The following is a 23,451-nucleotide window of genomic DNA, read 5'->3' as shown; positions in this document are numbered from 1 at the left end:
CAATTCAACTTAACCATTTATTAACTGTACAATACAGTGCAAATTGGCTAAGAACGCCCCAGCCAAACACTCGAAATTAACTACAGAGTCCATATAATTTGCTTGCTCTCTCTTTTATGTGTGTCACTCGAATCCCTTGGCTTTGCTCTCGCTTCAGGGTCGAAAAGTTCTCCTAAGTAAATGGACATCAAGTGGATTTGAGTTTGTGATTGGACCTTGACCGTGTACGATAGCTTGGATTGGCATATTATAGTCTTCGGCTAATTGCTAAACCATTTAATTACAGTTACGTGACTTTCGCTGGCCCACGCCAGCAGCTGGCCAATTGAAGTTGACGTGTGTCCAGCCGGGCACATTAAATCAGAGCTGACGAGCTGACAACAAGCGAAGCACGCTCACGCCTGCTCAGCTGTCTGTCAGTGTCCCTTGTCTCTTTTCTGTCCGCTTGTCTGCCTGATGAGTTGCTGTGCATCACGCGTGACAATTTGGCTTTTATCGCGCAACATTAAAAACAACGTCACACACGCACACGCACACACGCGCGCAATTATTTTCGTGTCTGCAATTGCATTGCGTATACGCCACATGTTGCACAGTCCATTGCTTTTGGGCCGGCCTACGAGCCCAGCTAATGCAGATTTATTGAGCCATTAGCAAAGTTGATTTGCTGTTGAACTGCGCTCAGCTATTGGCCTCTATGATTTGTTTGCTATTTTTCGTTTTAGATGCAGGGATTTATTCTGAGTATTCTGTTGAGGCTGTTAAAAAGTTGTTATTGTCCTTCTAAGCTGCTTAAATATTTGTAAAGCTGCTTGTAAGCTGCTTACTTTGTTACACGCTGGAATGTCTCTAACATCATACCATGAAATTTATGGATTAGCGAAATCTTTAACTTTTATCTGCCGTAATCACTTTATTTTTCTTTACATAGATGATAAAGATAACAAAGGTTGTTGAGCCTTTGTCTGTAAAAATGGCATATTGAACTGAATGCGATTTGTTTGAGTGATTTATTGCATACCAAAAACAAAGCTTTTCAAAGTAATCAAAGTTATTTTCTCACACCACTCGCTGGGCATTTATGCATACCCTTGAGTAGGGCAACATAACTTTGTTAACGAACATGGAAAATGGGGGAATGTTAGTTCACTGTACCACTGTACTGTACATATAATCATTCCTGTTTCTCTAAGAATAATTATTAATGAAATTGAATTATTAATAATTATTTATTTTAATATTTAATTGAAAATCATTAACCATATTTATTTACTTTATTATTACATATAAAGATTTATTTTTTAAATTATTGAAGTATAATGCAAAATGTATATTTAATTTAAAATTATTTTTAGTTACAAAAATTTATATTCTCTAAAAATAATTATTAATTAAATTAATTTATTAATTTAAATGTTTATATGAAAATAATTTATCATATTTATTTACTTACTTATTACATATGAACATTTCATTTTTTTATTGAAGAATAATATTTAATAATTTAAGAAAAATGATTTTTAGTTACAAAAGGTTACTATTAGCTTTTTATTATTTTTATATATTTTTTATACACGCAAGAGTATGAAAATATTCATTCACCATCAAATTTTCTCGTCAAGAATAAAATGTTGAGATTTAATTACTTTTATTTGGCTGTTAAAGTTGAAATATCACATCGCGATGGCAGCATTCACAATTTGAATAATTGAAACAAATAAATGAAAATGTTTTTAGCTGGTTAACGAATTTGTCAAAGCGTATTTATGAAGGCTAAGCTAAGCTAATTTTAGTTTACGATTTATTAATACATGTACTCACGCTCTCTTCGGGCTCATAATTTCTCGCTGAAAAAGTGTGTTGATGGGACGGCCAATTAATTAGCTAATGAATTTTCATTTTGGGCAGCTAAAAAAAATACTGAAAAGAGAAAACAAAAAGCAGAAAAACTTCGCCCAGTCAATTTATTGGGCTGTTGGCAGTCTTGGGGCTTCTGCTTCTGGCAGGCATTTACCTGCTGCGAGCATGTCCTGTCTGCCAGGACAAACACCAGCCTATTAACAGCTGGCTCCTCCCCCTACCCTCTACCCCATTGCCTTCAGCGAAGACCCTTTCACACCATTTCATTTGCTCACATTTTTGCGCCAAAGTAATTAAGTCAAGAACGCTTAAAAAATTCAAATGTTGTGCTGGGCTCGTAAATTCCGCAGCTGTTTTCTGGCCAATATTAAAGACCAGCCAGCTTTGTAGCATAGTGTTGTCCGGGCATTAAATAATTATGTACTTAGCCAGCTCATTAGCCTGAGCTCTAAATAAAATAATAAAAAGAGCAAGCAAACAATGGTGCAGCCGTTGATGAAAATGCCGGAAGGCCATGAAATTGCTACAAGTCTTACCTTACTGCTGTGGCAACTATTTTGTTGTTGCACATGCATATATGAAATACATATAATTATGTTTTGCTTCTTTCGATTTGATATTATTTTATCATTAGCAAAGCACTGCAATCAAATTAATCAAGTGCTGCATAAACATTTGCTTTTCGTTTGATTATAGTTTTCTCAACTCTTCAACAAGGTTTTTCTTTGAAATGAAATTAAATAGAAAATGAAAAGGAATGTATAAATTTAGTTTTCTTAAGCAGCTATAATATATAAAAAATATATAAATAATTATTAAATATTTATATAACTAGCTAATTTGAGTTATTTTAATATACATTTTTATTGAGCTCTACCGATGTATATAAGGCTATGGTTCTCAAATCGCAATTCCAATGTATTTAGCAAAAGCTAGTTAATAGCTAGCCAAACAGGTGATCAAGCATGAATGCCAGCTCGCACACAAATGTGATTTTAACAGGGGAGAGCATGCAATTTATCACACATACGCCGGGTGTAACTTAATTATGTAACTGCAGTTGCAACAGGAAAAGCCACAACAACCCACGCAGACTGACCTCAATGGAGCGCAGCACAGCACTCAAGTGACTTTCGCACACCACACCTGCACACACATGAATAAAAACGAGAGGAAATATAGGAAAAGTTGCCACCCGACCAATTGCAATGCGCGCTTCACTGGGCTTAACCCGGTTTGAGTTGCACTTGGGCTGCGGACAGTCGGAAGTGAGCTCTGGGTAGTGGCCTGTGGGCAGTTGCTACGGCCAAAGTCACTCATAAATCAATCAGGTGCATCCGTATATTTTTAATATAGCCCAGCAACAGCAGCAGCAGCAACAACAGCTTCTGCATAAGCTCAGCCTCAGCTCAGCCTCAGCTCAGCTCAGCTCAGTTTCACGGCAGAGCAAAGAGTTCGTGCTATGCCAACAGTTCTGCAATCAAGCTGTTGTGCCTTTTTTTGGGGTCACGTTATCCATATGCAGCGCTTTTATGCAGTTTCTGTTGAGGAGTAAAAACTGTGCGTTCACTGAGAGAAAACACGGAAATTATCTGAGTTGAAAATAAAAAATTATATTTTAATGACGAGCGGAGTTGAGCGTCTTTTCTTCCTTGTGAACGCTGAGATCTCAGAAGATAATAATATAAATAATATTGAAATTCTACTTTTAATTCTGATATTCTGCATGCTATGAATGAATGTTAAAATATATTGTATATTATAATTTTTCATAGTTCGCAAATAATTGACTATCACATTCAATTGCTCTTTATATGAGCAAGAGCAAGAGCAGAGACCTTCGATTCTTTTCGTTTTGATTTGCTGTTGAGCGCCTTCAGTTTGATCATTCGTTTGACGATGATTTCACGAACATCGTTTAGAGAGTGATACGATTGACGTTTGCACAATGAGTCACTAAATGAGTAAAAACTTACTGCTCACGGTCACATACACATATACACACTGCTTGTTTCACATTTTTTCTTTCTTTAGCTCAGACAAATTGATCGGCAAACACTCAGAGCAGAAAAAATCAAAGATCCGATCGTGAACGAGCTCGTTAAAGGTCCGACCCAATCGGTTGCTCTCCGACTTTATGCTCAGAGTGTGAGTAAAATACAGATCGAGAAACGATCAGTGTTTATATGCGAGCTATGATTAGTAATTTTTACAACATTTATTTTAAGTTCTTATAACTTCATAGGGAACATTTCTATTCTTTGATTCTTGCCTTCTTAATTAATATTTAATTTTTCTGTAATTTCCTCTGAATGTAAAGACTAAATGTAAGCGCTTCTTAGACTATTTTTGGCTTCACTCATTTCTAATTAAATTATTTCCAGTTTAACTGTGCTCAGCTCTATTCTTAAAGTAAGCTCTGAGTTAATGCTGCTTTGAAAGTCAGAGAATTCTGAAATTCACCATATTTTTCTCCAAGTGCATCCACTCGCTGCTCGTCACAGCTGGCATGAAATTGATGGAATGTGTGGCGTGGCATGGGTCAACTCTGTCCAAGCATCCGCATCATTCATCACGGCCAAAGTGCATCGCCAACGCAAAGGATTGCAAAATCTGGCATAAATATCGCGTTTACTGCTCAAAGCAAACAGCGAAGAGAATAAAACGAAAATAAATAAAAAAGTTGATAGCATAATAACAGAACGATTATAACAAAAATATTTTGTAGCTCATGGCCAATATGGAAAGTAAATAAAAATAAATACCAATCAAGTTGTCAGCATTCGAGTGGAATTGTTATTGAAATGCTTGAAATCCGTGTCAAATTCAATATTCGTTCGTATATTACTGTAGTTTTATATCTTTTTTATCTATTCGAGTTTTATTTATTTATAAAGTTCGATTTGAATTAAAATCGTGTAAAATCCATTTGAAATTTTTATTGTCTGTCAACATGGAAAACAAATATCAGGATATACAGACTCATGTACTCTACAATATGTGTGTGTGTTAGTGTATTTATGTAGTTGTTAGCAAAGTGCGCAGTGGCATAGAACCTTGTATAAAAGGACGTAAGCACGAAGTATGTACCTAAGCATAATTCAAGGATTTCTATTGCGCGCCACTTGTTGAATTCGTCATAAATAATTGATATAATCCCATTTGTATAATTTAAGGGAACATTACAGATGCTTCCATTCGTGAGACAATAAAGAGAAATAAATGTTTAAAGCGAAAACACTTCTAAAAAGACTCCTTATAAATACCTGAACAGGATTATGGAAATTGAAGTGCTTGTAATGATGGCCAATTTATTAAATGAATGTCTTTAAGAACGTACATCTGGTATATGTCAATTAAGTTGGACTACCCTAAACTCAATGAATTCTTCTGTATACTGTAGCACACATTAAATGTTTATCACGTGCTGCTGGCACATAAAATATCACCAAAATTGTGAATCACGGTCGAGTCACAAAACAAGTCAATTAATAGATAAGCCGCGTGCGCTGATAAGCAATCAGATTATGAAATAATGTACCATATATAAATATACATATATTTAGATATCTATCTATTTTTATCTAATCCGCAAGTGCAATGACTGCAAATAATTCGATAAAGTTGCTTCGTTTATTACGTGTTTTATGCGAGATCCACTCAAAATGCGACTCATTAAGTGCCTCGCCCCAGTCCGCTATACCACAAGCAGCTGCTGCGCCTTACACATACATACACATTATATATATATGAGTGTGTGTGTGTATGTATCTATCGCATTAATAATCAGCTTGTACGCGCTGCTATCGTAGTACTGCTTATCACAACAATGACGTTAATTTCGGTTTAATTATTTCTAAACACAGCCAAAACAGCTGCCGGCTAAACGACGCACTTAATTAGCCAACTTTGTTAACTGTTCATGTGTGTTTGTGTCTGTGTGTGTGTGTGTGTAAACTTAAACTTAATTAATGCTTTAAAAAATGCGATTTTATTTGCTATAATGCATTCATCGAAGCATGCCTTAGGGTCTGCTTAGGCACGGCTCAGGGTTAACGCGAAATTAATTACATTTCACTTAATGCATTCCATTATTTCTCAAGGGTATCTATATTTATGTATAACTAATTTGCAGTACAAGAATTCTTTAGGCGTTTTACTCTTAAGACAAAACAAATATTTGGCCAGCTCTCATTAGGGTTTTCGGTTTTGCCTGCCAGCGATTCAATGAAGCGCTTCAATAAGAAGAAGCTGAATACAAAAATTCCTTTCCCTTGGCAATTAAAAAAGTTAAAGGATTTAGCGAAGTGAAAGCATTTAAAAAGTCTGTCTAGAGTAAGAAATTTATGGTAGAAACTTGGGCCACATTTGCTAAGCGGGAAAATCACTTGAAAATTACATTTTAAAAACAAATATGAATACAGTGAGGACTCGATATGAGCTGAAAGGTGCATTGCTAATTTGAATAATGAACAGTTTTGTAGTTATTAAAATCGGTTTAATGAATGTATTTATATATTCTGTATTGACATCGTTTGCAGATTTATATAAAAACTGTTAAAATTTTTAGTTGTTAATATTGAAAATATTTAGTTAATTTTTTTTAAATTTAAAGTAAATATATATTTTTATTAATATTGAATATTCAAAGTTGATTCATGAAATTAAAAGCTTAAAATATAATATTTTATATACATAAAACGTACATAATATTTTTAATATATTTATATAAAATATTAAATATTTATATACAAATTTTCATTTATACATATTTTTTGTTCCAGATTTATTTAATTTATGTGCTTTCAATTCACATTTATAAAGAAATTCAATTTGAATTTTTGCATTTTTCTAATTCAATTACGTCGTGTAAATGTGCTCAATGATTTTAAACCATTTAATTACGCGTAATTCCCAGCAGTCTGCTCCCATTTTCGCCCCTAAAAAGTATGCTATATTTTTCTTTTTTTTTTTTTGTTCTTGCTGTTGGCACAGTTTTTATTTGAATACATTTTGAGTTCTGTTGTTGTTGTTGTTGTTGTTCTTGAAAAACAGCCAGACAGCGAGTAAAACCAAACATAAATCAAGCGTGACTGGACTGCCTGTTTCACATCTCTCGCACACAAACGGCTCGCATATACATATAGCTTTATTTGGACAGACGCGTCTCACGAAGCGCAACATAAATCAAAGGGAAAGTGAGAGGCCCTTGGAGAAGAATTCATGCCGCATTTGTTGAGCACTTAACGAGGATTTAACGCCCTGCCACGCCCACACTCCGTTTAGCATTAATACCATTATTATTATTTGGGGGCTGAGCATATTAATTGTGCTGCCAACGAAATTGCATTAATTTCAATTGGATTTCTAATTATGAGCAGCACTCGGCGTATGCGCAATATTTTGCAAAGCAACGCAACGAAAAAGCTAAAGATTGCTAGAATGGTATTTATTCTCTTATGGAATGTAAACAAGAATGTGTATTCCTACATATTTGCATAAATTATTTATCTAAATCGTTGCTTGTCCGCCTTTGGCCTTTCGTACGCACTTGTTGAGTTTGCTGACAGTCGAATCAGTGGGCTTATGACAGCTTGTCTCGCAGCTATTAATGTTGAGTTAACATTGGGCTTACCCACAGGCTAAACTATACATAGTTCGCATGAATCGAGCTAATTAGCCACTTTGTATGGGCACTGAATGTCAAATTTGGAGCAAGTTGCGTGGGCGATCAGTACTTGATTATCTAGGCAGTAAACATAAACATGAAAAATATATAAAAATTTGCAAGTATATATGAATATACACATATGTATTTATTTTATATAAAATATGAAAACAAAAGTAAAAAACAATATTAAATTTATTTTGAATTTATCTTTAGGTTATTTATGTTTGTATAGCAACTCCTTCAATTAGACCTATCCATTTCAACTTGGCTTACTTTAAACGGTATTACTTCAATAAAAACACTTTGGCGCACTTTGTTTTTGCTATATCACATTTTCAGTTGCTATGGCGTCTATATTTTGTATGCCCTGTATCAATGGACGTCTGTACATTGGCTTGAGCTCTAATTGAGGGGTAGTCATGCCCAAACTAAGTGACATTTCGCCTGTTTACCTTTTGTTTCGTTGATAAAGGTCAAACCAGTTAGCCTATGCAGCTGTGGGCTTCTAAATTGAAGGCAAGCAAAATCTGGGCTCTAGCCTGTTTTGTTTTCCAATGAGAAAGAGACTTAGGTTGATGTAACCGAGGGAGTATTTAAAGGAGTGGCCACGCACTTTCCTTTCACTAGTCTGAAAGGAGAGACAGTAGGTTTTACATGGAATAATTTTTATTAATTTAATACTTGTAACTAAAAGAAAATAAATATTTTATTATTTATATTACTAATAATATATAATAATAATAAAAAAGTGTTACATTTTTTGTTTAACTCTACAAAAGAGAGTATTTAAAACCATGGGAATATTTAAATTGATTACATTTGCTCTAATATTAGCTCAAAGTTCAGACTTTTTCACACTCTTCTGGCTTTAAATTCGCCCACTTTTAAGTACAGTTCAGTTGTTGATAACAGAATTGCATCAAATTAAAATTCACGCCTGGGGCATTCTCTCACATTTTACACAGCTTCCCCCAGGCACAGTTGACGCACTCAGGCTCACTCTCATTCAATTTATAAAACCACCCAAATTTAAGGGAAACACAAATATTTATTGCTGGCAAACCACTTTCCGGTGCGCCGAATCGTTTTACCATAAACAAGTCAGTGGAGTATTGAAAACAAAAATATTACGGCATATAAAGTGTCGCAAAGTGGCCATCAAAAAATTGACAGAACATAAACCACACAGATGGGCGGGTTTCCCCCCCCCCCCCCCCCTGCTCGCTCTCCTCTCGGCGTCAAACATGGGCTAAGTGCTATTAAAATATTGTCGGGCCAAACATATTTTGTGCATTTTTAGCTATTACATTTACAACGCATTCCAAAATGCAGCGCGTGTGCAGCGTGGCGTATGCGCAATTTTATGCGCACCCACGCGAGCCGCAGATTGGCGCCGTGAAAGCATATTTATTTTGTATTTACCATGTATTAACTGTCATTTGGAATTTATGTTATTTAAGCTGCAATTTATTTATTATTACAACACAAAAGGCACAAAAATTGCGAAATATCTGGCTGAAAATATACCTGAAAATGGCCGATGAAATTGGTTGACGTTAAAATAGCCAATAAAATGAGGTTGGTTGACTTTTTGGTAAAGGGAAAATAGGATGACGCTAACGTATAAAGGCATTAGTTAATTATTGGAACAATATGTTTTTTTTTTTAATAATTTCTTTATTTTTTCTATAAACATATACTTTATATGGATAAAACTAATATCATACTACCAACTGCGATATATGTATATAATATAAAAACAAACAAATATTGTTGCATATATTAACTCTCTTCAGAGTATTTCACAGTCATTCTTGACGTTCTATTCATTTCCATTTATTTTCAAATACAATTCACGCGACTTTCCCAAGAGAGAGATTTAATAATCGATGAGTTGCAGTGCAATATCAATTAACAATTTCATGGCGTTCCACTCAGCATGACCCCCTAGATAATATTGAGTGCAATATACGCTAAGGAAGCAGTCAGCTTCAACTTGAACAACTTGAGCTGAGTGGCTTTAAACCTGCAGTGCATGCAAATTGATAAATAATTGCGATTAACTTTGACCTATAGAAGGTCCGAGTGCCAACTGGGTCACGATACCTGAGCGTGTTCTGTCGTGACTGTCCCACAATCGTCGCAATCGAAGACGATTCATAAAAAATGCATAGCCAACTTGAGTGTGGACGACTAGCAATAACGAGCAGCTCATATGAGAAGGCCATAAAACAATTCTATGTAATTACAGTTAAACGAACGCTAAATGATTGATAGAAAATCGTAATGTTTTCATTATCAAATGCGAGCAACTTTTCAGTCATAGAACACAGGTCAACGATATTGAATAACCATAATTGGGAGCTTACCTTGGAAACGGCCAATCTCAACCTGATGCCAATGTGTCGATTTACAAAAAAATTAAAATTATCGAGAATTTTTAACAAATTATTGAGACTTGACTGTATATTCCTTTGATTTTACTAGACCATGCCCTTTTCCCCATGTCTACTCATAGAAATTTCAGCTTTAAAGGTAAAGGGAACTTTGAAACTGTTTTTAGTAAGAAATTTAAACCTAAACTTATGATTTTATCTCAACTCATTTTAAACGAATACTAACACAGGTCTGCTCCATAGTGAAGTAAAGTTTGTTTCTTGATTCCCACTAAATTTGTTTGTCCTGTGCAATTGAAAATCTTCTGCCCGATATTTGTGTGCATGTACACATTTGTATCTGTGTGTGTGTTATGCGTATTGTCCAATAGTCAATTTCGTCTTTTGCGGTTGCCTAATGTATTTACACGGTCTTCTGCGCGGCTGTCCAATGCGGAGTGAAATCATTTCCGCAACAACACCGAAAGGCAAATCGAAGTGGCCTTAAGGAAATGCAGCCAGCGAGCATAGCATATGCCAAAATATATGCAGCTGAGCGCACGGCGTGTCCATCATGATGGGCTAGCCGCAGCTCGAACACAATTAGCGACAAGGCGCACACAACTGTGGCTAATGTGCGCTTGGCCATTGCAATCAGTTGCATATTTGATTTGGTTAACCAACAGCTCGCTGTTTGACTGCGCGCTCAGCAGCGAGTGTGTGCCGTTAACGAATTGCAATTGGCCAACAATTATGTGGTCATAATCGAAATTATATTTAGGCATATATTAAACATTGATTCGTGGCCTAAAATGTAATGCAGCACTTAAATAATAAGAGAACATTCATAATTATATTAGGTAGTTCCTTATTATCGTTGCTCTGTTGTCTTAGCCTAATATAAGCAAATTTATATATGAAAACCTTATTCATTTTATATAAACATAAACATAAAATGGCCATTCAATGGGTTGTTATATTAATTTAATTTTTTTTCTAATTTAAATAAATAGAATAAGTGTTTAACAGTATATTCTTTACGCTCTGTTCGCGAGTTTAGCTGAAAAATCATATTCAATCGCGCTCGCTCTGAGCAAGAGCCTTCGGTTCTTTTCGTTTTCGTTTTTCTGTTGAGCGCCTTCAATTGACTTAATCGTTCTACGCTCTTTTCACGAACATCATTTCGAGAGCGATACGATTGTCGCTCACGCACACATACACATGCTCAATGCGAGCTATATATGTTTATATATACAATATAAATTTAATTTATTAATTATTTATAATATTGTATATTTCTTTATATATTTTATTATTAATTTAATAATTTATTATACTATAGTTATATCTATATATTTTTTTCATTAAAACTTTTTTTTTTTTTGATTGCATTTTGATATCTCCACTTTTACTTTGAAAAGTAAGTGTAAAATTTAACTCCCATTAATTTATTTGCATTCAAGAACAATATAAAAGTGTAAAGTAAAACCCATTAATATTTTAAAACTGTATTTTAATTTGAAAACTAGAGCCTCTGCATGTAATAAATAATGCTCAGAGTAAGCTGTGCGAATATTGCTCTCAGAGTTAATTATGCGCTGCGGAGTATTTTGAAGCTGCTGCTGCTGTTGCTGCTGCTGCTCTGCCCATGCTCATCAATAATCAGCATGCAATGAGTTTTTGAAAAGGATTTTAAATTGCATATTTTAATTGACGCTGGCTTTTGGTGCATCCATTAGGGGTAGTCCCTGCTGCAAAATCGCGCTCGAAATGAAAACTTTAAGTAAACAATTTCGCAACGCAAAACCGCTATTTTGTTTGGGCTGACTGCAGGCGCTGATTCAGTGCCTTTAGAGTGTCCTTTAACAAGTCAGGGCAATAGATATAAATACACATACACACATACACACAAGTAACCAGGCAACATGCAAAAAGTCTTTACCCTGCACTGCATAAATGCGAGCTTTTCACATTTCACAGCCCGGGATGCAGATGTGCCTTTTCTTTTCCATAGTTCAACTGTATGTGTGTGGGTGTGTGTGTGAGTGGGTGTGTCTAAGCTATTTATGCTATATTTTTTTGTTTTTTTAGTAACTGCTAATTGGCTGCTATTTATAGCGGTTTCAGTAAAAAAGGAAAAATCTCTCAGCAATTTAATTGTACTCCAAGAATTTTCCTAGTGCTGAAAGTTTTCATTTAGTTTCTATATTATAAATCTGAACTAAATAGAAAACTGTGTCTTAATTCAAAGCTTTTGTATGTATAAACAATGAAATATTTTTAAGTATTTTTCTAAATATATATATTCAACTCATTTTTCGAAAACTAATACAGATCCAATTTCATTTCATACTTTTCAGATCTCGCTCTCTATTTTCGGTAAGTATCTACAAATCACATGATTTCAACCCATATTTGACTGTGGTCAACTCACACGGAATTCCGGTAATTGAAACTGGATGAGCTAAATTGATCGATTGGCCGTGTGAAAGCCGAAATCTAATAGCTAAATTGATTAACAGCAGCTGCCTGTGACAGAGATCGAACAGCAACAAAATTTTAATTCATTTTAGGGTCTATTCTAAATTTTGTGCATTCTATTCCCAAATATTGTGTCAAGTGGCGTTGCGAACTAGGGCAATTTATTCACAATCTCTTATTCAGCTCCAACAGGCAGAAAGCCTTTTGTTTTTTTGGGTCACTTTCGCTCATGCTCATTGTGCATAAATATCTCATATGTATACATGTAAGTTCTAGTGTGTGCGTATGTGTGGGTACACATGGATTCATTGTGCAGTCGTATCTGCATGCGCATTGTTTTTCAATTTTTGTTTTGTTTTTTAGTGGTTTGAAAAATGAGCTAATATAGCGCTTGGCTGGCAATTGTAAAAGAGAAATTGCATTAAGTGAGACATTTTTGTGAAGGTACTCAACATTTTCGTAGACTTAACTGCGCTTTATTTTATTTTTTATAAAAATTTAATATATTAATATATTTATAATAATTTAAAGAAACGGAATTATCTTTAAATTGAATATGTCATTATTGATTTTTTTATTTATAATTTTAATCTACAAATAGTCTGCAAACCTAAGCTTGCTTTTGCATGTTTTTCACTCTGGTTGTTTACCAGATTTAAGCCAGTTGCCGGTAAGTTTTTCAAGTCGACAGCTGCTGTTAACTGTAATAGATCTGAAGGCCCCTAGAAACCCCAAAAGGTGAGCACAAAAAGCGCAACACGCGAGCTTCAACTGTGTCGAGCTGTTGTTGGTGCCAACTCAAGACAATTGCCATTGTTGCCGCTGAGCTGCACTGACAGCAAGAGTAGTGTGTACATGTGTCTGTGTGTGTGTGTGTGTGTGGCAGCAGCATTTTATTATTATTATGACGAGTCCTAAAAGGATGTCAACAAACATGCAACTGCTCACAGCGAGACACATGGCTAAGCTCATAATGGAAACTCATTCGGTTCAACCTGAGCACTGGCACACACATACACATACATAAAGGCGCACTCACACACACACACTAGCATACTGGCTTACCACTTTTAAGTGGGCGTGGCACGCAATGTGTCAGCAGCTTATGCACTCTGCTTGTAATTTTTAGCCTCAAGCGCCCAGAGTCCTGTCATCAGCTGCCGTCAGCCATGGCGTATGCGTAATTTGTAATTGCAAAGAAAACAGCATCTAGCCGACCTGGCGAAGATGAATTTGAGCACAGTTTATGGTGAGGAATCTCAGATTTTCACTCCTCAAGGGCTTTTGCACCAAGGCCAGAAAATAGAAAAACTTGTTGCATACTTTCGAGCGTTCGCTCGTTGAGGCTGCAAATCGAGTTAAGTTTGTAATCTAAAACGTTTTGCACCTCATGCAGGTGCTGCTTCGAGACATGTCCTTTTACCATCGACTTCTGCAAAATATTAAAGCACATATTTTTAACTTTAACCTTCTACATTTCGAATGCCCGAAGGCGCCTCATAAATTGGACAGCCGAAGACATGTGTCAATTTGAACAGCTTTAAGGCACACTTAGCTAAGCATGTAAAAAATAAACATATTTATATGTATATACATATAGTGTATCGATATATTGGCATTGATTGGCCACGGTCTGGCAGTCTGGAATGGCACAGCAGGATGCGGAACAGTAAAACGAATAGCATCTCGCTTGGCAGCCTTTTTGACTAATTGACCTGTGGACCCGGGGATGGCCCAATCGAGGAGTTTAGTTAACCGGGCTTCGGATGCGAGCCAAGGCAAATAACCTATTAATAAAAGCCCGAGAAATGCTCACGCTTAATTAAGCTATCGATTTGTGGCTACAAAACGAAAAAGTGAAAAAATAAACAGACACTCATGCAGATTAATGAAAAAGCAAAGTAATGAACGCATGAAAAAACACACGCTTTCGTTAACGTAAAATCACTTATTAATTTATACATCAAAATATATTGAAAAACAATAAATCTAAGTTGTTATGATTGAAGAGGTAATCGAAGTAATCTAAACAAATTAAATTTACAATATGAATAAATTAACATTGATTTGGGTCAAAAACTTTAGGGATTAACAATGTTATGTATGATTAAAGGTTCTTAATAACTAAATTCGTAGTCCTTTAGCACGTTTTTCTAACAATACTTGTCTGTAATTGTCTAAATATTTTATATTATTCATTAAATACTACTACTAGCTTTAAAAGACATTTAATTTTTAATAGGTTTTAAACTTTTTACAAATGAACTTTTTTATTCCTAAGTTTTATTTTTATTTTATTTATTTTTATTTATTAAATTTTTTTTTATTTTTCAATATTATGTTATAATATATATGCTATTCATTTTTAAATGTATTTTTTATATACATTATTTGTTTTGCTATAGTATAAGTATATTATTTATTAATTATTTAAATAACACGTTTTTATTATACATACACATTTTTTACATTTAAATTATTATATGGGTAAAAAATTTTACTTTTTATCATGATAACATGTTGCATTATCATAAATGAAAACATATATTAAAATATATTAAGTATAAGTTTTATTTTAATGTTTCGTATGTCTTCCTTTTTCGTTTTCATTTCTTACAGGATTTTTGCACTTCTTTGCTTATATATGTTAAACATGAAGTTTTTATGGCATACCAGTTTTAATACTTTTTTTTTTAATTCATAACAAATATTATTAAAAGCAGTTAAGTTAAGTACAGCTAAGGTATCCACACATGCACACAAAGACGGATGTGTAACAATTGCTGTTATTTATGGCAATGTGTGTTTGGCTTATTGACACCTTCGTTAGAATTCATAAAAATGAATATTTCAACATTTTTGATCGATGGCGACGGGAAAAGCGTTGGCAGCAGCTACCGACGAAGAGAAACAGTCAAGCAGTACGCAATAAACGTAATTAATAACCTTGTCATAAGCGTTTAAAGCCAAAGGCGAAGATACATTTCATTAGCGAAATTGTAAAGGGAGAGTTTCAAGAAAATGGCGAATGGGGAAGGGGCACGAAAGGTGAGCCACGGGCATGGAAATTGCGTGCATTGACAGCATGAGTAAGGCACACAAATTGTATAAGCTAAGGAATATACATACATGAGACATGTGAGTGCTGAGCTGACAGGACGGGATTTATGTAAACAGGTTGTACAGATGCCCAAAGAAGAACAAAAACTAAACTTTAACTCATAGTTATGAATCTTTAAGTAACCAATATTGGACCACAAACTGAATTATATAACACATAAACACATATGTATCTATGAAAGATATTTATTAAAAGACATCTCACAAATAGCGTTTGCATTATATTGTTTCGCATGACGACGATTCGTAACGAATCGAAAATGTCAATAACATTTGCAGAATGTGCTCACCACATGTGCTCGATAGTTCCTCCATCTAGCTGTCTGTTTGTCCTTTGAGAGTCTCTCTAAACTTAGCCGAGGGCCAACAGGACATTGGCACAGCTAACAATATATGGATATACGGCTCACTTATCGGACTATTACTTGCCACTTGCGACTATTTCAATACCTGAGCTGATTGAGAAACTTTTGTGCTGGAGGATAACAAGCCCAAACAACGAGGTCGTAACAACAATTCAAGTGGATGAGTACGGCTATTGCCCGCTTTTCCATTCATTCATGCAAAGCTTGCGACACACCTCCGGCACCTGCTGCCGCTCAGCTAATGCACTCAACTGTCCATTGTTGATTTTGAGCGAGAGAAAAATGTATGTATGTGTGTGTGTGGGTCTGTGAGTGTTGCATGTGTTTATAATTGTGCCGCTTGGCTTGAACTAGCCAAAGCGAATGTTGCGACAAGTGTCTAGACAAAAGAACTAAATGCAAAGTAAATGCGGGCTCAACAAAAATATTGTGCACATGCCATATCCCTGATATACTCGTGTTAAATAAGACCAAAAATAAGTATTGGTTTGCCATTGTATTTTTCTTTTTTTTTCAATATCTATATATGTATATATCAATGTCTTTCAATGAACCTTGACTTATGTAAGTAATTTTAGAGGGCTCAAACTTTATAAGAGATTTTCATCTTTCAAAGTTAGTTTTGAGTGACTTTAACTTAAATATTAAAATGATTTTAAAACTTAAAAATATGTATATATTTATATATTTTTGTAGTATATATATATATGATTTCATCTAAATTTGCGTTTTAAATATCAATTGAAGCCTCTCGCCAAAGTGGTCCACTTAGCTAATATCGTGTCCAATTGAAATCCAACTGCGTGCTGGCGCACAGACATACTCAAGCACACTCACTCACTCTCTCATTCACACCCGCACACACACGCATGCATATACATATATAGAGAAACAGTTTCAGCTTACAGTTTGCTGCTGCTGCTGCTGCTGCTTCAGCTACCCGAACTCTTTCCGCTCAGCCGATTGCCGACTGCAGCTTATTGCAGCAACGCAAAGTGCCCAGTGCTGAAGTGCTTAGTGTGAAATTTGCGTAAATGAGTGGTGAGAACGTTGGCCAAAGAAAATATCGCAATGAGAGGGAGTGAGAGTTAGTGAGTGAGAGGGAGAGGGCAGACAGGCAACCGAAGAACCGGCAACTAAAACAACGGTACATGCTTAACAGCAGCAATCTGAATTAGAGATGGACGTGTGTGCAGTGCAATAGTACGATGTGTAGCGTGATGCAATAATAAAAAATAATTGTTTGAAATATATGATTTTTTCCTTTTGCTCTGCTATTAATATGTGAATCCATCATTCAAAATATTTTTTGTTAGATGATTAACGAAATTCACCTTCCTATTTCGTTTTAAATTTATGTGTCACGATAGCTGAACAAGACACGCTCCCACGCACTAAGTCAAAGTCGAAGTTATTCACCTCTTAAGTCTTCTGTAGCTGTCACATTAAGGCTTTCGCAAACTGACGCTAAAAATCGGCAAACGAACAAATACCCAACCGAAGCCATGGGTGTCACTTCAACACTCACTTCCCTCGCATTTTTTCCACTCCCTCTCCCTCTCCCTTATACTCTGTTTCTGTGTGTGCCCCGCTGCGCTTCGAGTGACTCGAAATCCCCAGCAATTTGTCGCAACAACTCGCATTACATTACAAAACGATGTGCAAATAGAAATGGGGCCGGGCCGTCAGCAAACTAAAGGGACTTGGCCCAAATGGTCGCCGCAAAGTACGCAAAGATTTTTGCTGTGTTTAGCCAAGGCTTTAACGCGACTATTAAATAACCTAAAAAGAATTTACAACTATTTGATCAGCAAGAGTATATGAGAAAGGGGAGAGCAAAGTTTTCCCACAATATTTTTTGGGCAATGTGTCAGGTTTTCTGTGCTGGAAAATAGTTCTAGCTTCTAGTTTTTTTATGGCCACATAAATTGATAGCATATTGCTTATAAATGGAAAAATTTGACAAACTTAGTTTGTTGAACTAGTTGGCAAAGAGTTAGGAATTTATTATTGAAAATTTAAAGTTTTTATGAAATTTTAATTAAAGTAAAAATGGTAAATTTTTCTTGCCAAAAATATTTGTAGAAAAGTTTTTCTATACTATTTATTGCATTCTGAATATTTTAAATATATTTTAATTTAAGTATATTAAAGCTCTACCACGAATAACCGCTTTTCTTTTGAAACAAATTCAAAAATTGTTTTCCCTCTATGAAATTTGAAACTCGTGTGTGATTTCTTTTATGATTTCACAGCATGTGACCCAAACAAAATTTCATTTGCCCCGCCAACTTAAAGCCAAATATGGAACTGGTATGTTTTTTTTTTTTCGAACTTTTCGGCGCTTGCTAAAAATGTTGATTCATAAATTGATTAGGCCAAATGCGTTGCAATAAAATGGTCTAAGCCTGTCCATTATGTCCATTACATGGCAAGCAACAAGACCAACGGGAACTTTCACGCCTCTTTGGGGACTCCCCGAGCCGCAAATGTTCAAAAAGAAAAACAAAGCCAGAAAATCTGGCATTCGGCTACATAAAAAATACATTTGTGTCTGCAAATGTTGCAAATGTGTACGTTGCGTGTTGCATACTTTTCTTTTCTTTCACCTTTGTTGTTGTTTTTTTTGTTTTTTTTTTTTTTTATTTTGCTTTGCTTGTTCACAAACACGTTTCACAACACTCCCATATCGTGCTATATGAGTCTCAGTAAGTGTGTCTCTGGGCGACAGAGAAGGAGAGAATATGCGTGAATATGTGATACCGCATTTATATATCCGGTGGGAGCGATGCTATTTGCGTTACACAGCATCAGATTTCCAGTTGGCATTGTTCTAAATACCCTAGAAATTTCAACTAGGCTGGGTGTTAAATATACCATTACGTTACAAATAAAGATGATTTATTATAATTATGTTAGCTGTCAGAACAAACCAATGTTAATGCAGGAGAGACTTGAGTTTATTATTTTATTTCCTTTGTTGTCCATGGTATTCAAAAACTCAGACTTTTGCTCAATTATGATCTCTTTCCACTCTTTTATTGATACTGATATTGTCGGTTCCTATGCTAACATATTGCGAGCTTTTAAATTTTCGCTCTTGGACACATACACTCATATAAAAATATATACTCCCTCGCTTTGCTTATAATGAGCCTAAGCCCAAGTTTACATTCGCTCTCTTTTCAATTTCTATTAAAGCGAATTAGCTCCTGGCATCTGCTTGGCCCACGCACATATACTATGATATTTTTGGCTCTCATTGCTTAGAATGTGCCTGAACTTGACACACTCACTTGCTGTGAGTATGAGCTTTCATATATTAGCTTTCTTTAGCATTTGGTTCGAGGCGAATTTACGCTGCGTAACTAGCTGTGCTTTATGCGCTCGTTTGATCAGATCAGTCTTGCTTCTTCTCTCGCCGTTTGTAGCTCGTGTCGGTGAGTAAGCGGATGCAGTGACGGGCGCATGAAGACACTTAGACAACAAAACTTGAGAGAACAATGAATAATCAGAATTATTAAATAATTTAAAAGCTTAGGTTGATTTCTTTTTAAATAAATGTAAAGGTCATCTGGCAGTCGCCATGCCAACCCTTCCTGTCGCCCTAGCGGCGAATTCATTATGTTAATTCCATTGGCTTTCATAACCAGGCACTGCTGCTAGATGATTTCATGAATATTGCAAAACATTCTGAATTGTAATTAAAGTTTTCAGATGAACGGAAACGGAAACGGTGGCACAGGGCGTAAAAGCAGCTGCTGAACTCTACATCAATTGTTCTTGCATCGCCAACTGAATGATTTGTAATTTAATCGACTCGCAACTCGCCGGATATTAATAAAACGAAAGAACTTTCGCTAATTAACAGCGCAGCTTAAGAACTTGTTGCCAAATCTTAGTCAAGTGGAAAACAAAGAATTATTTAAAGACTTTCTACAAGTCCAAATGTCAAGCAAAAGTCAATTATGGGCCCAATAACAATTTTGGCGAAAACTTCTTAAAGTTAGAAATTCTGCATAGACGACCAAACTCTTTGTGTCGGCTGGACATGCAAATGTGGGCGACACTTAATTTATTTTGTAAATTCTTGCGCATATTTTTGGGCGTGGATGACTATGAGACTACAACAACAACGAAGCAAGTGTTTTCAGTAGCAGCCAAGAAATTTGTTGTTTTTCTTCATTACGGTCAATGATCAAATTATTGTGTGGGCATTTGATAAAATTTTGGGAATCTAATGCAATCAGCTCTAAAATCTAATTTCTGAGTGACGTGGGCAAAACAAGTTTGAATATTTTAATTTGATTTTTTTTTATCATAAAATTAAATTTAATATTCTTATAAAAAAAATGAAAAATGAAAATTTCTTTGGATAGATCTAATATTGTAAGGATTAACTAATATTAAAATTAATATTAAAAAAAAAAAAAAAAAAACAAGAAAAACAATTTTTTTCATAGAAAATGAAAACGTTTGAATTATTCATTCACTTAATATTATCGTAATTCCATTCACATTCCCATACTAATTACACACATTCCGTGAGGTATTTTCACCTACGCATTATTAAAACTAACAAATGCAAATTTCTTTAGGAATTTTGGGAATATGTCAACAGCATGGCGCAGCCAATTCCCACAGCTCTGAACTCAAATAACATCAGCTGTCTGGCACTTAATTTGCCATTTAATTCGATTATTTACTGTTTTGTCATATTATTATTTTTTTTATTTATATATTTTATTGGATCTGCGCGAAATATGTTTAATTAATTAACATAATTGTGGCCGCAAATGCCGAACTGTCGCCAGTTTCACGCTTCATCATGCAAATGATGTTAATGGGCTTTCAATTATGCTGATGACCTGAGCTCAGGGCTAACAGGACGAACAAATGTTCCTAGCGCCACATTTCGCACAATTCAACGTGGACGTGGGCCCCGAGACAGACAAAGAAAATACAAAATAAGAAAAAGAAGAAGAAGAAAACAAAAGTCGGAACTTTTCCGTTTTCCGTTTGCCGTTTGCCGTTTTTTAATTTGCCAGCATCAACAGTTTTGGTCATCTTCATTTTGCGCTTCCTCGCCGCAGGACCACGTCAGCGCAGTCAGTTAGCCCAGTCAGTCAGCCCAGTCAGCGAGTCTGTTGGACTTTTTACAAAACTGTCACTCGGATTTCTGGCCATTTGATTTCGTGTGTAATTACAGCATTCATTCTCTCTGTTCATTCTCTCGCTCCTCGCACCGACAAGTTCAATTTCAAGTTTTTCCGCCCGCAAAAAAAGCGAAGCTCAAAGACAGTCAGGGCATTAAGCTGAACCGGCTTTAGCTCTAGTTGGAGCTGAAACGAAGTGTGTTTTTTCGACTTGTACAAGCTGCTTTTCGTAGACGACCTTTAGAAGTGTTGCCAGCGAAATTTTCCTTTGTATACAATGTGAGCTGTTGCTGGATATTGGTCTAGTTTTTTCTGCTAATGTTTCAGCATTTGGTAGACAAAACGAAATCAGGAAAAATCTGAGGAAATTGATAATTAGTTGAACTTGGCATTCAGCATTCCGACTTTTTCAGACTTTTTAGAGTATTTTAATTGGTAGAGTTGCCATATACTTTGCATGTGATTAGTTGGCAACACTGCATGTATATATTTTAATTTTAGGATTTATATTATATTCTATATAAATATTATATTAATATTTAAAACAATTTTGTAAAGACAGATGAAAAGACAGTAAATCCCTTTAGGCTAACTAATCAAAATTCAATTAGTGATTTAATTACGCAATTCCTCTCTCTAAAATGCTACTCCAGTTTGTCAAGATGTTACAAGCATTAAACTGTATTTAGTATACATATATCCTAGAGAAGACGTATAAAGGAAACTAAGGGTATCGTGAATTTTTTAACTTTATGTAACAAACATTACCAGATTAACTTCACGTCATAATGTAATTAGATGCTTGTTAACCATGGCTAATAAAATTTAGTCCAAGATGTCTTTTCATAGGAATATACACATATGTTTAATTGCTATATATGTATATATATAAGAGCCAGATTTGTTTTTTTTTTTTTTTTTTTTTTTTTTTTTTTTTTTTTTTTTTTGAGTATATCTTAAATTGCTTTAAGCCTCTACTTACCAAATTAAAACTTGTTACTTTATTTTTTTATCATCATAATTTACTTAATTTACATAATTTACTTTATCAAAGCCCAAAATAAATATATTTTTTATTTTTAATTATATTTTGAAGTGTTGAATACATACCATAAAATTTAAATCATTGTAAAACAATCTTATATTCATTATTAAACAATTTATATAACCAAAAAAAAAAAGTTTTTTTAAATTATTATTTTTTTTACATCACTAAAAGCTTTGATGATTTTATTTTTATATTTTTTTTTCCAATAAGGTTTCAGGGTATTAGCAAGTCAGGCAGTTATCAACGAATACTTCCTCCTACTTAATACCCAGCCTCTACCCTAACTCTTCACACTGTAGCTTTATACAATTTAACGCTCATTAACTGGGCTTTAGATGCAAAAACCACGAAAGAGCTTTCAAGGCGGATTCCTTAGCTTCTACTTGGCACAATACATAGCCTAAGCTTGTTGTGTGAATGCGAAAGCTGTTTACATAATAATTAAAGTCTACACTTTTCGGGTCTACATTGGTAATTATAGCATAAATTTCAATTTCACGTCCGACGCCGCCACGCAGTACTTAATTTTCAGCCATGGGCGTGCTCAATGTTTATTTTGAGTATTTTGCTGCATTATCAACGACTTTCAATAAATTCGTGTCAGTTCGATTTATGGGCCATGATTTATGGGCCAAGCAAACAACCTGTAAATAGCTGATAAATTTTAATTTGCCAATAAATTGTTGTCCACTTTTGAGCGCAATGTAAATTCAGTTCGACTGGAAACTTAGCCAAATTTAAAGTCAGCTTGAATGTCACCCAAAAATCTATCTGGAAATCTATTTTTCATTTTCAATTTATCGCAGTTGAAGTTGAGCAGAAACTTGCTCGTCTCGCCCGTTTATCTAAATCAGCTCAGCTCTCTCATGTTTCTTTGTCCAGACGTCTTTCCAACTGAGAGACTTCATTATCATTATTATTATTATTATTAGTATTAGTATGTTTATTATTATCAGACATGTCATGTGCTCCGGTCGTCTTGTCCATCCCTTAATGGCTTCTGCCTGGCACACCACAGAATCTAAAGTGAGCCACAAAGAGAGCGTCCAGAGCTCCTTGAATGGGTTGAGTATTGATGTCATTATTGAGACATTGTCTGCGCTTGCCGATAGCCAATTGACCATTGACTCGGTCTGGCATTAATTAATTGCAGACAGAGTTCTGTATTTCAGGTCGAGGAAACAACGCCCCGAGCTAGGATATTTAATTGCAGTGAAGTGCGTTGAGAGCATTTATCATGCGTGAAAATATTCAAATACGTGTGTCAATGCTTATTCATGACTGTTGAATTTAAATTTCAATTCAAACTAAAGCCAATCAATTGCAGCAATTATTCATTTAAATAATCAATTTAAATAAAATGAATAAAATCATC

At 35.0% G+C, this 23,451-nt stretch overlaps 1 protein-coding gene across 1 annotated transcript in view; it reads left to right on the top strand.

Moving 5' to 3' along the window:
* sNPF (short neuropeptide F precursor) overlaps positions 1 to 23,451 on the top strand; it is a 43,271-nt gene that overhangs the window by 8,397 nt on the left and 11,423 nt on the right. Inside the window, exon 2 of the mRNA XM_018002736.2 lies at positions 12,267 to 12,285. The gene's annotated coding sequence lies outside the window, so the exon portion shown is untranslated. The remainder of the gene's footprint in view (positions 1 to 12,266; positions 12,286 to 23,451) is intronic.

Source organism: Drosophila arizonae, chromosome 3 (assembly GCF_054131065.1).
Source record: "Drosophila arizonae isolate 15081-1271.41 chromosome 3, UAZ_ARI_1.0, whole genome shotgun sequence".
In the NCBI taxonomy this organism is placed as follows: domain Eukaryota; kingdom Metazoa; phylum Arthropoda; class Insecta; order Diptera; family Drosophilidae; genus Drosophila; species Drosophila arizonae.
The sequence above is the reverse complement of the archived record's forward strand: the minus strand, read 5'-3'. Positions and strand labels throughout refer to the sequence as shown.